Below are 14,257 nucleotides of genomic sequence, written 5' to 3' on the forward strand. Positions count from 1 at the left end.
CTCCCTGTTTGCTCTGGGCAATATGTTTTAAACAAAATATCTTAGAATGGACCACCCAGTGAAGTAACCAGCTCAGCAGACAATAAACATAAAAAATGCTGTAAAGGGACCTGCAAGAGCTGCTCCAGGTTACTGAAAACCGTAAATTGCGTGCCTCTCTCCCACACTCTACATCCATCACACCTCTAAGCGCTGCAACCCATAACATGATAACCTCACCTTGGTGGTCATCAAGCATGACAAGTAAATACTTCTCACATAGGATCAAAACAACTCACTTCCAACCACACATCCTCTACAGTATAGCGTGCTTTCTATGTACGCAAGCGCTTCAGCTACCCAAATAGGGGTAGGATGCGCTATATAAATGTTGCAATACAATAGGTATTTGCGCATGTCAGCCTTTAGTTGGGTCTGTGAAATAATAGTAAGCAGTAGAGTTGATAAAATAAAAAAAACACACAAGAGAACACTTCAAGGAATAATTCTCCAACATCAACAACGTCTGATATTATAGTATATCCACCTCATCAAAGCCACTAACAGCAGATATTAATTTTAGATCTAAGGCATCATTTACCCGCATTAGCTGTGATTCCACTGAGGGCCTCATTTACAAAGATTTGGCGTAAGGCAGTGCTGCACGTCTTTTTGCTGCGCAGCCCTATTCCAAATTGAAAGGGCAGGAATGCGCCATATGAATGAAAATCAGTGCATTCCTTTCTTTTCTGCCCGTGTCAGTGCACAAATTGATGCCTAGCACCAAAGCAGGCACCCTAGCTCCATTGTGCAAAGGTGTCAAATACCATGGGCATTGAGTGGGAACACCGACTGCCACGCCCATTGCCCATCTCCCTGACGCAGCGTGAGACAACGCAGCGACTTGCGCTGCGTTGCCATACTCCATATCTACGAGTCCATAAAAAGCCATGCAGGGTGGCTTTTCATGGCCTCGTAGATAATGCTCTAACAATTGCGCCACCAGAACGTTAAAAAAGTGACGTTCTTGCGGCTCTCAGGGATTGTGAATAAGCCCCTGAGTTTTTTGCCAGACCTGCGACTATCAACCTGGCGGAATCCGCACCAGGAAATATAAAATTGGCTGCAGGTCCGCATTGCTGGCATGGCAGACCTTTTGGCATTTTTCTAGTTTCTGATTACAAACATGTAAAGCGCATTGAAGTTCATTATTTCAGTTTACCGGTTTGGTATCAACATGGTTAGCATGGCAAAGCAGGAGAGCATAAAAGCAGTAAGATCGTATGTTCGAAGGCGTGTCTTAAATAGGTTGGGTCTTCTGGCACCATTTCATTTCCCGACAGTGAGGGTTAGGCAGAAGGGGCATCCACCTGTATCTGGCGGAAGCCACGTTAAGCCACACCCCTAAAGGAGTCCCATAGGTTCCATCTGTAAACAGAGACAAATTGATTAGTTCCAACAGTGATGTTTTTCTCTTGGGCTTGTGACTCCTGATTAATCTGATATTACCATTTGACAGTTGCCAGTTGTTTGGGTGAGAAACCTTTGTCACTCCGTTATTGATACAGGCCTGGCCATGGATGTTGGTGCATATGCTCAGTCATGCTTGGAAGCAGTTGATGGTCCATGGCCGCCCTTTGTCAAACCTCCACTTCTTTTGTTTCCACCAAATTATTCATAGTAGGCATGAGAAACAGGCTCAGATTGAAGACATCCAAAAAAACGGCCAAATTGATTATTTGTGCTCTATTGTGTGTTTTACAAATTGGGTGAATGTATTTATCATGAAAGAGTTTTAATGACTTTTTGGTCTAAATTTGGTTTTTGCAAACTTTTAATAGAAACAACTTGAAGAAATTGATTCCGGCTTCCCGCATCATCTAAATGAACCCAAAACACACATTCAATCAATTTCTCCACAAAATTCCCCCCCACCCCACTAAACTTTTCAATTGCACTCTTAGCATCATATCGTAGGCGTTTTTGTCCTAATACGTGTTCCTACACTATCTTTAAACCCCCAAATCAAAATGCTCTCTCGAAGACAAATAGAGAACAACAAAAGCGTAGGCAAACTTTTACCTTTCATCCCAAAATATAATAAACATAGAGATATTGGATGGTAATTAAATTTCAAATTTGACTGGGTCAATGTGCACAGTTAGTTTTGCTATGGATTAATAAACTTCAATAAATTCAGGACACACAGGCTTGCTTAATAATTAGCCTTCTTCAAAGGACTCTCAGATCACAACATGAGGGAGTGAGAAGAAATTGACAATGGTCACCCCTACTTCCAAACTAAAAGTCATCAATTAATCTTTCAAAAGAGGGGAGGCGGTCATGATAGGAATGTATAAATACTCTACTCAGGAACAACCTACCCCTCTCTAGCTCAACACCTAACAGGTATTTTTAAGGACTCTCCTCCTCTATCAGAGAGATGCTTCATCATAGAGTCCTCGTACTGAGACCTATTGTACCTGCATGGGTTCCACCTTGGAAAGACAAGCGAGATCTTTGATTATGTGAGAGGGATCCTAAAATTAAAATTACCTAAGTAGCCTAGTCATTTTAATTGCAAGTCACTCTTTTGCAAGGTTTCTTCAGGACCTTCTAAATTGGACCCCTTGATGTGAACAGACCGACACGTTTTTATGTCAACACTGCAATGAACTACCTACTTTTCTGGAAGTCAAACCATGTTAGCCATTCAATGTATATTTAGGTCTCTATGACGAAGTCTGCCTCTGATAGAGGGTGTGAGTCCTCAAAAACATCTTCTTCACAGGACTCGGCTAAGCTATCAACCAGCATACCAGCCAGCCTCAGATAAAAGAGAGAAGATTATTCTGCAAGTATGTGTGATTTACACCTGAATATCAAAGAGAATGTCACACCTACTCATGCTTTGTGATCATGCCTTTCGGTACTACCGTCCTACATTAGGACACAGAGGGGCCTATTAGCAAGAAATAGCGATATTTATCCCTAAACGTGGTTAGCGACTTTTTTTTTATCACTGGCTATCGCTGGATAATTTAGCGGAGAAAACATGCTATTAGCAACGTTTTTCTACATTGTGCTAAAATATCCAGTGATAGCTGCGAAATGCGCGAATATCGCTGGAAATCCAGCGATATTCTCGCATTAACGCCAAGGGGGGCTTAATCTGATAATCCACCCCCCATTGACTATACAGGTAAGTCAACTTTTTAGCAGGTGTTAGTTTATAGCGATAATCGCGCTTAGCGTTATTTTTTATATCGCTTTGCCTGCCTTGCTAATAGGCGATAGCAGTGTTAGCGGCTCTTTTCAGTCGCTAACAGTTTGGGTACGCCCACTTTGCATGTCATTAGCGATAAATATCGTTGACATGCAAAGCGGGCCCCAAACCTGTACCTATCGCCTAAAAGCTGTCGCTAACTGCTGTTAGCGACAGCTTGCTAATAGGGCGATAAAAATATTGCCGCTTTAGCGGCAAAAAGTCCTGCTAAAGCGGCGATATTGCCCTTGCTAATATGCCCCTTAAAGATTATCTGATTGGTCGCACATCGTATAGATAGATCTACTTCAAAAGTAAACCGGAAACACACTATACACAAAAGAGAATCTTGTGTCAGTGGCTGTCCGTGCGTTTAACATACAAACCCTAAAGAGACTGAAAAATGGAGGTAGACTATTGGGTGTTCAAAGCCCCTTAATGTGTTAGCCCGACCTACACAGGCATTGAGTGCATGCGTGGAGGAACCCGGAGGAGGCTACTGACATAGCAGGAGCACTGTCTGTGAAAATGCAGTGCCGCAGCCTGGTTAGCCTTTTTTCCCTAAAACAACCCTTAAATCCCACTCCCCAAAGTGGGGGTTTGTTTCTGGAAAACAATACAGAAAAGTCCATGATAACATGAGCAGTTTTCTCAGTGAAGCGAAAAACAAACCAGACAAGCATGGATGACATTGCATTTTCACAGAAAGTATTCCTTCTTTATCGGTGGGAGTCTTTAGGAGAAAGTTCTCCATGGACATGCAGGGCAACTCTGCTGGGCCAGCAGCAGCAGATGTTCTACCTGACTACCTTGCAACTTGGTGGCAAATCCACTAGTAGTTGGAAACCCCATGGACCTTTTTTTATTTTTTTGAGGCGAATTAAAATCCTCCAATTTCTGAGTGACACCTGGTAAAGTTCCTTTGCTATAGGGATATTATTGTAGAGGAAACAGTGGCAGCCGGTAATTAGAGCATGTGTGCTGGCGGCGGGGCCACACCCTGACACGTGCACACTCACTCACACCCATGCATTCACACGCACATGCCCGTTCACATCACACACATACATGCATGCACCAAACATTAAATAGAAACAGAATACGTACTTTCTGCGGCTTCCCTGGAAAGAAGCCATGGAGGTTCCACGAGGGTTGGGCCTGCCGTCTCTTCTCACCAATGAGAGGAGGCGGCAGTCCCTAACTCGTTGCAGAGTGGGAAGGGTTCAGGGAGAGTTGCTGACCCACCCCACCCCACGCTCTGACGAGGTGTTAGTGACAGACACTCGGCTCTTGCTCTTCTGGGCTTAAAACTGAAGCGCCCAGGTCTGAGACTGTCAATGATGCTTCCTGTCATCATGAGTGGGAGAGCCTTGAGGTGCTTTTTTAGGTTGAAGAGGCCACACCCACAACAGCTGTGACATCTTCAACTGGCCAAAGTTCAACTCAGGCAGCCAGAAGCCTGCTCACTTAGCGCATCTATAGCACCTGGCAGGCTTGACCTGAACATATAGAGTGTCTGTCAGGCTGATCTTTCCTCAGCCTGACAGACACTTTATGTTGGGTAAAGGGGGGGTCTTTGCCCTTAAGGACGGGCTGCTAATGGCAGGAGAGTGGGCCAATTCAGTCTTATTCATATTTAGAGTGTTCCTCAAAAATTGCTGGATTTTCAGTACCCTCCAAACTCTAAATGAGGCCCTAATTGTCTTCCACAAAGATCCACATTTCTCAGTCCTGTGATCGGCATGACAAGAGAGTGCACAGAGATGGGCATAGAACAGCTGCGCTCAGTAGTCAACATTCCATGGCTGACCGGGAGCACAGGCATTATGGCTGGTGGCCGACAAAGTTTTATTAGAGAGACACAGCTATGCCACACTCAAGGATAACTTAATGGGTACATGCTGAGGATTTTGATATGGTAAATGCATTCTTGGCAGATAAGGAGAAATATATTAATGATTATTACAGTTCATGTTAGAGGTTAAGTAAGACTGACAGCAACCTAACCGAGCAGAAGCATAAAACATCAAACTGCAATGGGAACATGACAAACAATTTATTATAAGTTATTTAAACAGTTTCAATTTTCTTATGGTGCAACCAGGTGCTGAAACACCTCTGAGTGCTGTACATTCAGGGCCTCATTTAGGAGGCCCCTTACGCCATCTGAACATCACATTATGTGAAGTTCCTTGGCGCATGAGCCTGCTCTATATTTATGAGGTAGCACTAAGCCACTTTTTTTGGCTTCATGCTGCCTCGTAAATATTGTCTCCTTTAACACTGTTTTCTGCATTAAGGGGGCTTGCAATGGGTGTTGCTGGGGGCGTTCGCAGTGACATCCATGGCATTTTGACACTGCCCCAGATTTACGAGAAATCGCAAATCTAAGGTAGCACCAAAAATGTACCCCTCCCCAGGGGAGGCATATGGGAGATACAATGAGGAGAAATATCTTTATTTATTGTTTTTCCTTTTTCGATGTGTGCATCATTCAGCAGCACACATCGAAAAAGCCTCTTGTGATTGTTTTTGCGCAGGAAGGTTTTCCTTCCCGCACAAAAACAATCATCCCCTCAATGCAGGCACCTTTGCACCATAGTGCAAAGATGCCTGCATTGGCACAGGGCAGCCCATTGTGTGCCAGCACAGGCTAAAAGGACAGGAATGCGCCATTTCTCATAGATACAGCGCATTCCTGCCCTTTACTTTTGCCGTAGGGCAGCGCAGCAGGAAGGCCTGCTCCGCTGCCCTACAGCAAAAACATATAAATGAGGCCCTCAGTTATTAAAAAACAATGCCACAAAATTGACGAAGTAGCTCTCATCAAACCTTAACTTGCTAAGTTGATTGGTATACCTCTGATTTGAGCGATCTGAAAGGTGTCTGTAAACGTCAGAATGGATCTTATGAAAGATGGATGATGCCAAAGTCAAATTACTACAAAGGCAGGTACTGCAAAAATAGAAAATGGAAGCTGGAGTTACCAGGATAGGCAGAATAACTCTTAGACAAGCGATAAGTGACCGGTAATTAGGCGCTATATAAGTGTTACTAACGTAACATGATATGACTTCTCTTGAATTAACTAATTAAACAAATTCTGATTTTCAAACCTAGCAAATCATGCAAGTGACTGGAATTTTTTACTTAAACCTCCTGATACATATTAAAATAAAGGGGCCCCCCATGAGTGTGTGAAGAAACATTGCCAGTGGTACCACTGGAAGACTGAAAAGTTTGGGGCTCGAGCTAAACCTGGCAGAACACAACAATTCAGATGACGGGGCATTGATGGGTGTTGACGGGAAAGGGGACCGGTCCGGGATAGTCATAGGATTTTTTTGCAAAGAATGGTATAAGTAATTTTCGAGTTAATTCTCTATGCCTGCATCAAAACGTCTTGTGGCTGGGTGGTATGCTCCATGGTATCAAAGGTGGGTGAAAGGTCCAAAAGAAGGGTATTTGTGAAAAATAGCACTGGTAACTCTACCTCATGTTAAAGTTCTGACAGTAACCGGAAGTCTTGCCCTGCTTTACATTTCCCAATTGGGCATTTCAATGAAGTGCGCTTGTCAACTTAAGGTCCGATGTAGAGTCTGGCTGTTGGTACTATAACATTTTCGATGAGCAAAGCACGGGGGTCATAAATCGATTACAAGAAGAAATTGATAAAATAGCACTAAAATTCTCCCCCTTATAGACTGGACTACGGAAACGCACTCTACTCCGGCATCGCCGGCATCAACAATTGCCTACTCCGCAAACTCCAGACAATACAGAACACCACTTCTAGACTTGTCCTCGGAATCCCGAGGCACAAACCCATCACCCAGCACCTACGAAGACTCCACTGGCTCCCCATGGAGAAAAGAGTCACCTTCAAAATCCTCACTCACGCCTACAAATGCCTACATAACAACGGTCCCAAATACCGCCTCTGATCCTCTAACCTCGCAATGGCCGAAACCTCGCGCATCCACAGAGCCAGAGCAGGCGGAAGATCCTTCTCCCACATTGCAGCCAAGACATGGAATAAGCTACCGGCAGACATTAGACAAGCCCCTCCCTGAACACCTTCAGGAAGACCCTCAAGACCTGGCTCTTCGGCTAGACTGATCTACGACCCCCCCCGCCCCCAGCGCCTTGAGATCCTCATGGATGAGCAGCACGCTTACAATTCCCTGGTTGATTGATTGAATCTGATTGTTCTGGAGACGCGATCTGCTGCTGTAATGCTTAGGATCAAATCATTATGTGCAGTGACAGTGCAAGAGTATGTGGTGCCCCAAATTATAAATGGCATTTAATCGGCACAAGTGTAGAACATAAATAAGCAACTATGAGCACGTTAAGGCCACTCAGGGTGTCTAGCAGATTGGTGCACGAGGTAATCATTTGTGACTGAAGCCACAAGCAGGCCCTGGGGGCTGGGCCTCTGACGGCAAAACTCAGCCACCGCGGCCAGTGTTGCCTGGGGACGTGAATCGATCCTCGATACTGCCTGCCGTGGTGCAAGCAGTGAGGTTGGAAAAGCTGACATGCAGGTTTACAATAACTGGCGCATCCCTGCATATCAGCAGGGATGCGCCAGTTATTTGCGCCACGGCTCCACCACCATGGATGCGCCGCATTTACAATGCGGCGCACCATGGGGTAAAAACGGAACAGATGTGCGACGTATCTGTGCCGTAAAGGTGGCGCATTGCTGGAGTTGCGTCGCAGTGCAGTGCTCCAGCAGTGCTCTGGGAGGCCCTATCTTTACAATGCTGCGTCAATCCTTACACCTGCTTCAAGCAGGCTCAGAGTTTGGATGCAGCATGGGCTCAAAAGTGACTGAGTGAAATCTTGTAGGTTTCACTCAGCCACTTTTGGAAGGCATTCCTGCGCCGGAACGCCCCCTCCTGCGCAGGAACGCCTACTTCTGGTGCAGGCCTTTACAACGTGACGCATCTCCCAGATGCTTCATGTTGTAAATACCCCGCAGCATGGCGCATCTTTTGCGCCACCGCTGTGTCACAAAAGTGACACAACAGCGGCGTAAAAGAGGCGCAAGGGGCTTGAAAATCTGACCCTGAGCATTTCTGAGTGCACCCAAAACTTCATGAAATGCTGCCTGCTCGCATCACGGTGAGCAGCAGGACAGAGTCGGACCCGTGACCCCCCCACCCTCATGTAAAACCGCGTGTCTCAGAGAATTCACTCACTTTCGCAGTAAAGCCATTGGCCACTGACTCTGTGACTTCATATGTGCTTGTGTCGGGCCAGTGTGTATGGTTTTTTACAGTAGAATACATTGTAGCAGAGAGTACTCGAGCTGCGAGCAGATCTTCAGCCAGGCCCAACCCCGCCCCGCAGCCTGCCGGGAGGAGGCGCACTGAGCGCTGCCACTGTAGTTCAACATTCATGATGCATTATAGCAGCCTCCGTCTTGACAGCTGAGGAGGCAGGCAGGGTAACGCCTGATGCGTGGTACTTGGCAGGGAAGTTGGTGTGCAAATACTGCCGCAGTCCCCGCAGGTGAACCGCCATGATGATAGTTCCTCTGAAGGCACAGCGATCGCCACTGGCCCTGTGAGAATCTCTGGCTATGACAGGTGGTAGTCCATCAGGGAAGCAAACGTGATGTGCCATGCCATTCCCATGCATAATACACATTGAAAGGATTACTATGGCTTCCTTTCCATGCAGCGCTACAGTTTCAACCTTGCCCTACCGGGTCCGCCTATCATGATTTCGGAGCACAGCAGAGAGGCAGTCGGTTTACAGGGTTGTCGTCCTCTCACTGAGGCCCAGGAATGGATGCATGAGACATACTGCTCATCGGCTTTCCACTTTACCAGTTTTTGTTTTTTAAATAACTTTGCAATGCTCCTCCCAGCTAGAGAGCTGTTCGCCTATCACTTTTTACTGTGCCAGGTTGTCATTTGAGGGCTGTCACGTAGGCATATACCCGCAGGTGGAAGTGTCAAAACACCAAACACTCATCCACTTTTGTAAAGTGCAGCAGCAGAGTGTGGGCAGAATGCAAAGGATGGATCTAATGGAATGTGTGATATTAAAGCGACGTCAATGGCCTTCTTGTCTGTCAAGCAGACACAACTGTGGGGTAATGTGCACTCCACCGTATACAGCTCACCTGACCTGCCCTGTTATTTCAGTAGCAGAAACAACATGCCTAACTCTACTGATGTATCTTATAAAGACTTGCTGAAGCACCTTTTGTTTCAGAAGTGGGAGCAGAGCTCTGGCAATGAACCTCAGCCCTGACCTACAACTATTTCAGAATTGGTACAGGTGCTTTTGTGTCTGCTTATTCACATAAAACAAGCATTGGCAAAAACCAATAGTTTTCGCCTCTGCCAAATTAATCGGATTTGTCAATGTTTTTAAACATATTACGCAGCAGCACGAGCTACTGTGCAGCATGACTTAAAGTCTTTTTAAAAAGCGCGATGATGGACCCATCACGGCAAAGCACTTCTTTTAACATTATAACAGCTTGCACTGCTGTGAAGCATGTCTAAAAAATGTTACAAAATCAATAGATTTCGAAGAGGCGAAACCTATTAGCTTTGCCAATTCTTGTTGAAACTAGTTATCTGTGTTTTTTCTTTACAGCCCATTGGAAGTATTTGTGTGGGTAGAACAGCCCATGTCGCTACCCTTGTACAGTTTGACATTTCCAGCCTTTCAATTCCGTCTGCAATTGCGTCTCTGCGCTTTCTTAGGTTAAAATCTGCTAGAGATGCAGAGTTCATCACAGGCTGTCGGACGTATGAGCTTGGGAAGCAGGAGCGAAGACCCTGCATGGGAACCTTCCACCTGACTTAGGCTGGGTGGCAGTGGCAGACATGTGTCCACATACTGGAGAAATAATGCATGTAATCATGTGCAAGCACAGCAACAAGAGTCCAAAAGCTGTGGCCTTTGGAACAAAAACGTTCTGAATGTTTTTAACTCATAACTGTACTCTTTGCATGGCAAGTGCAGGTCCAAGATTTTAAAAAAAGAGTACCTGCGGCCAGCAGAAGTACACTGGCCAGTGACTGGAAGCTGTACTTGGGCCAAGCTCCAGGCCATGGCATGGACGGCAAAGCAGAGCATGAAGTAAAAGCAGATTACGTGTTGGCCAATCAAAAGCATGTACATTACAGCGACTTTGGAATCAATGAATGACAAGTTGAGGTAAGTATTGGGCATGAAGTTTGGAACTCGTCCCCCTTGGAGACCATGGCTGTAGACTTGTTTGAACATTATCTGCAGAAGATGTACAAAGTGGTTAAACCTGCATCCTTGAAAAAGAACCACTTCTATGTAATCAATAGGCTATAGTACACCCCCCAAACAAATCGCTAAATTTGCCCCCTCTAATTCCCCAAAATGCCCCTGATGTGATTTTATTGAGGCAGACGACATACATATATTCTTTGAATGTGGGGTTTTAAAGGAGTTTTGGCATTGTGTGGAGCTGGGTGCTATTTTTAAGGCCAATTTTAAGCTCAATCTATCCACGATAATGTTTGCTGTTGATAATAATCCCCTGTCCACATTGTCTATAGATCAAAAAGGTCTACTAATGTATTTGATCCTTATTGCTCGGAGAGAGATCTGTAGGCTATGGAATGATCCACTCCCCCTGCTCTATGTGAACAGGCTGCGGGTGGCTTTGGCTATGGCACAGTTGGACTCGGGGTAAGGGCGTCATATCTGGGCTCACCTCCTTGACTGGGTAAAGAGATGAGGCTGATTAGAGTTTTAATATCTAAGATCTAAGTCCAATGATTACACCAGGCTTTGTACAAAAAACAAAGCTGGTCGGTTAGGCCTGTAGTTACTGCAACTGCAGGAACCCAGGGCGTGCATTTAGAAAGTCAGTTTCTTGCTAATATTTGCAGATGCTTTATGGTGAGATGAGGACAAAAAAAAAGTATTGGGTGGGTTTTAACTCCCTTTAATATCTGTTTTTTAATACAACAGATTTTGCAAGCACTGTGTAGGCAAAACCTAAAAATAACTACTTCAGAAAATGCTGTTGTACTACTGAGACAGCCCTGTCCAAACACTCATCCCACACACGCTCATCATCTGCCAAGATACCGCATCCCTTGCTAACCACGTATTCCACACTGAGGCCCAGCACTCACCTCTGTACATCTCTGTCTATGTACCGCAAGCCTGATCTGCATCACACTTTGCAATTGCAGGATGTAGATGTACCTCAAGTGCGGCTACTGAATCTCTGTTCTAACCTGTTGTACTTCCTGTTAACCTAGTAATGGGATCGGACACATTTAACCGATGCGCCTCAAACCTGAGCTACAACACTCCCTGCTATTACACTTCAGGGTGCAGGGCTTTAAGTGGGTTTTGTCCCTATGGGTCTGAAACCTGGTGCTGATCAAAAACGGGTCCCTTTTGCACTCTCTATACATGTCCTTGACTTTTTTGCTGTCAAAAACACTGATCGATTTCTGAACAATTAATGTATGAAATGTTAAGGTAATCCTCAACAGTGATTTAGTTGCTGTCTATATTTTACAGGTTTTACTTAATCTTGCTTTCCATAAGAGTGTTAACCATTTCTAGGATGTTGGATTCCTGTATTTTTTCCATGCAGTATACTACTCTTCTGAAGTGCTTACTATGAGTTGAGTTTGCTTCCGGTGCTTATAACGGGCCCACGATCCTGAGGTCCCAAGTTGAGACTGAAGGGGCTGTAACACATGATCATCCAATCATTGGCCTCTCTGCAGAGCGCACAAAACAATGGTCGTTCATTGCTGTAGCAATTGTTATTCTGTGCAAATGTGTTTGTAGGTGGTAGGTTGAAGGAGGTACACAGTTGCCAAAACATTGACAATGCAAAAGTAAAAGACAAGTGGCACTTTTGACATGTGAGTAGGTGTGTTGTGTGTTTGGAGGGTGGTGAAATGAAGGAGATGTGAGAAAGATCATTCAGGAGACCATGAAAAGAAGGTGCTGAAGAGGAAAGAGATGAGGTGTAAGATGTGCAGATGAAGGAGATGTGGAGAGAAAAAGGTGTATATGTCTAACATATACTGAACTTAACAGGAGTGGTTGAGACACTCTGAAGACCACTACCCCTTCGACAGGCCTCAGTAATGTCTAATTCACAGTCTCACAATTACAAAATTGAAATATTTTAAATATTATTCACATCAAAATGATTGTTGTGTTCACTTATCTTAAACAGCTGACACCCCTGATAAAGCCAGTAGTTCTAGTTGATTTTAGGTGTATATCAGCTGTTGAGTTGTATTTCTGGATGAAATAACAAAGCTCAGAGGAACCAAAATACTGCTTAGGTGGCACACCATGCAAACCACAGAAATGTAGTTTACATGTTTAAGCCACGTCCTAAGTACAATGGCTACACAGGTTTTAGTGAAATACCCCCACTCCCCCCCCCCCCCCCCACACACACACATACACACGTTTGTTTAATCCCGCTAAAAGCCCTGTCCGGGCCACACACAGAATATATTCAAACATGCATCACTCCTGACACCCATACTGGGAGGATCTCAAAATGAGCTCTCACAATGGACATCAGTCCTGGCAGAAGGAACCCGCTGCTTCTTCATGCATTGGCCTGGTGGGCAGCAAGGGATATTAAGATTCAAACAGATAAGTACTTGTACCAGTGTTTTTTTTTTTTGTAACTCATCTAGATCCTGTCAGACATTATCGAACAGAAGGACAGCCCACTTCCTTACTGGAATTGTTATTGTTACTCTGGATTTTAAATGTGCCAACTTGTCACGAAGATGTCCAGATGGCACTATTTCGAGGGTATCTGAGGACAAATTCAAGCGACTGCTTTGTTGGATTATAAAGTTTCATCCTGTATGTAACGTAAGCTTGAATATAGTTTGGAAAGTGCAGTGGCGTTTTTAGAAGGCACAAAGCGAGTTTTGCAGAGGAACACCTAAAGGGGTCTCATGTGTCCCTAAACCCGCACTAAGGGTTTGGTCGTTTAGAATGAAAATCAGTTTTCTTCATTAAAGTCCACTGCGCCTTTGAGGCTGGAAAAGACTGGGGATGTCTTCCAGGAAGTAATGGGACTGAACTTGATGGACTCGGGTAGGTGCAGAAGAGCAGTCTGTGGGCGGCGCCATCATTCGCCCTCGTGGGCGCGCGTGGCACAGGGCGGTGGTGACAGGGCCGGTGCACGTCCGCTGGGCTCGCGCCTGGCGCTCCCAGCAGCACTTGCAGTTCCTCGTTGCCGGGCTGAGCTGCCAGCCGGGGGTTAACCATTAGCGAGGCAGCCATAAAGGGCTCAGTTATTGCGTCGGTTTGTTGACGGCGGTGGAGAAGGCAGTAAATGTTTATGACCTGCGGCCCTGGCTCACCCGTCACTACCACCCCGGTGCTGCTTACCTGGAGCATCTCTGCACGGCTGCTTAGTCGCCCTGGAAACGGGCATTGGCCCGGGGTTGAGAATGAGAGAAGGAATGTAAAGGATGCATTTAATTATGGATGATCAATATTTATTTTCCTGTTAAGTAGTCAAATGATGGAGAAGAGGTTGAGGTTGTAACTGCGAGCAAAATGGCGGATCGTTGGTTATAGGGAGACACGAGCCTGTGGGCGTAGGCAGAGACATTTACTGTATTGTAGTTCCATTTATGTAGTGCTTCATGCAAAGAACGAGGCACTGCAGAGAATTAGTGGACAGGCTGCGGTGCTAGGTTTACCTTAGTATTTATATGTGCAGCTGTCACCTAGGGCATCTTGCTGTTTGTCTTTAGTTGGAAGGACGTTGGATTGCGTTGTGGCCTGTGTGGGCAGATCGGGGGCTGGAATATTTAATGGGACCAATGCCCTGGTCTGTACCTTTGAGTTGGTGCTCCGGATGCAAGCCTAGTCAGTACGATCTATTACAAATAACCCCCGCACTTTGCCCCACTCCTACATGCATTTGCTATCACATTTCCTTTCAGTACTTCCCCTCCCGCCAAGAAAGCCACTAAACTTTTTCGTCTCGTG

This window comes from Lissotriton helveticus, chromosome 7, assembly GCF_964261635.1.
Source record: "Lissotriton helveticus chromosome 7, aLisHel1.1, whole genome shotgun sequence".
Lineage (NCBI taxonomy): Eukaryota > Metazoa > Chordata > Amphibia > Caudata > Salamandridae > Lissotriton > Lissotriton helveticus.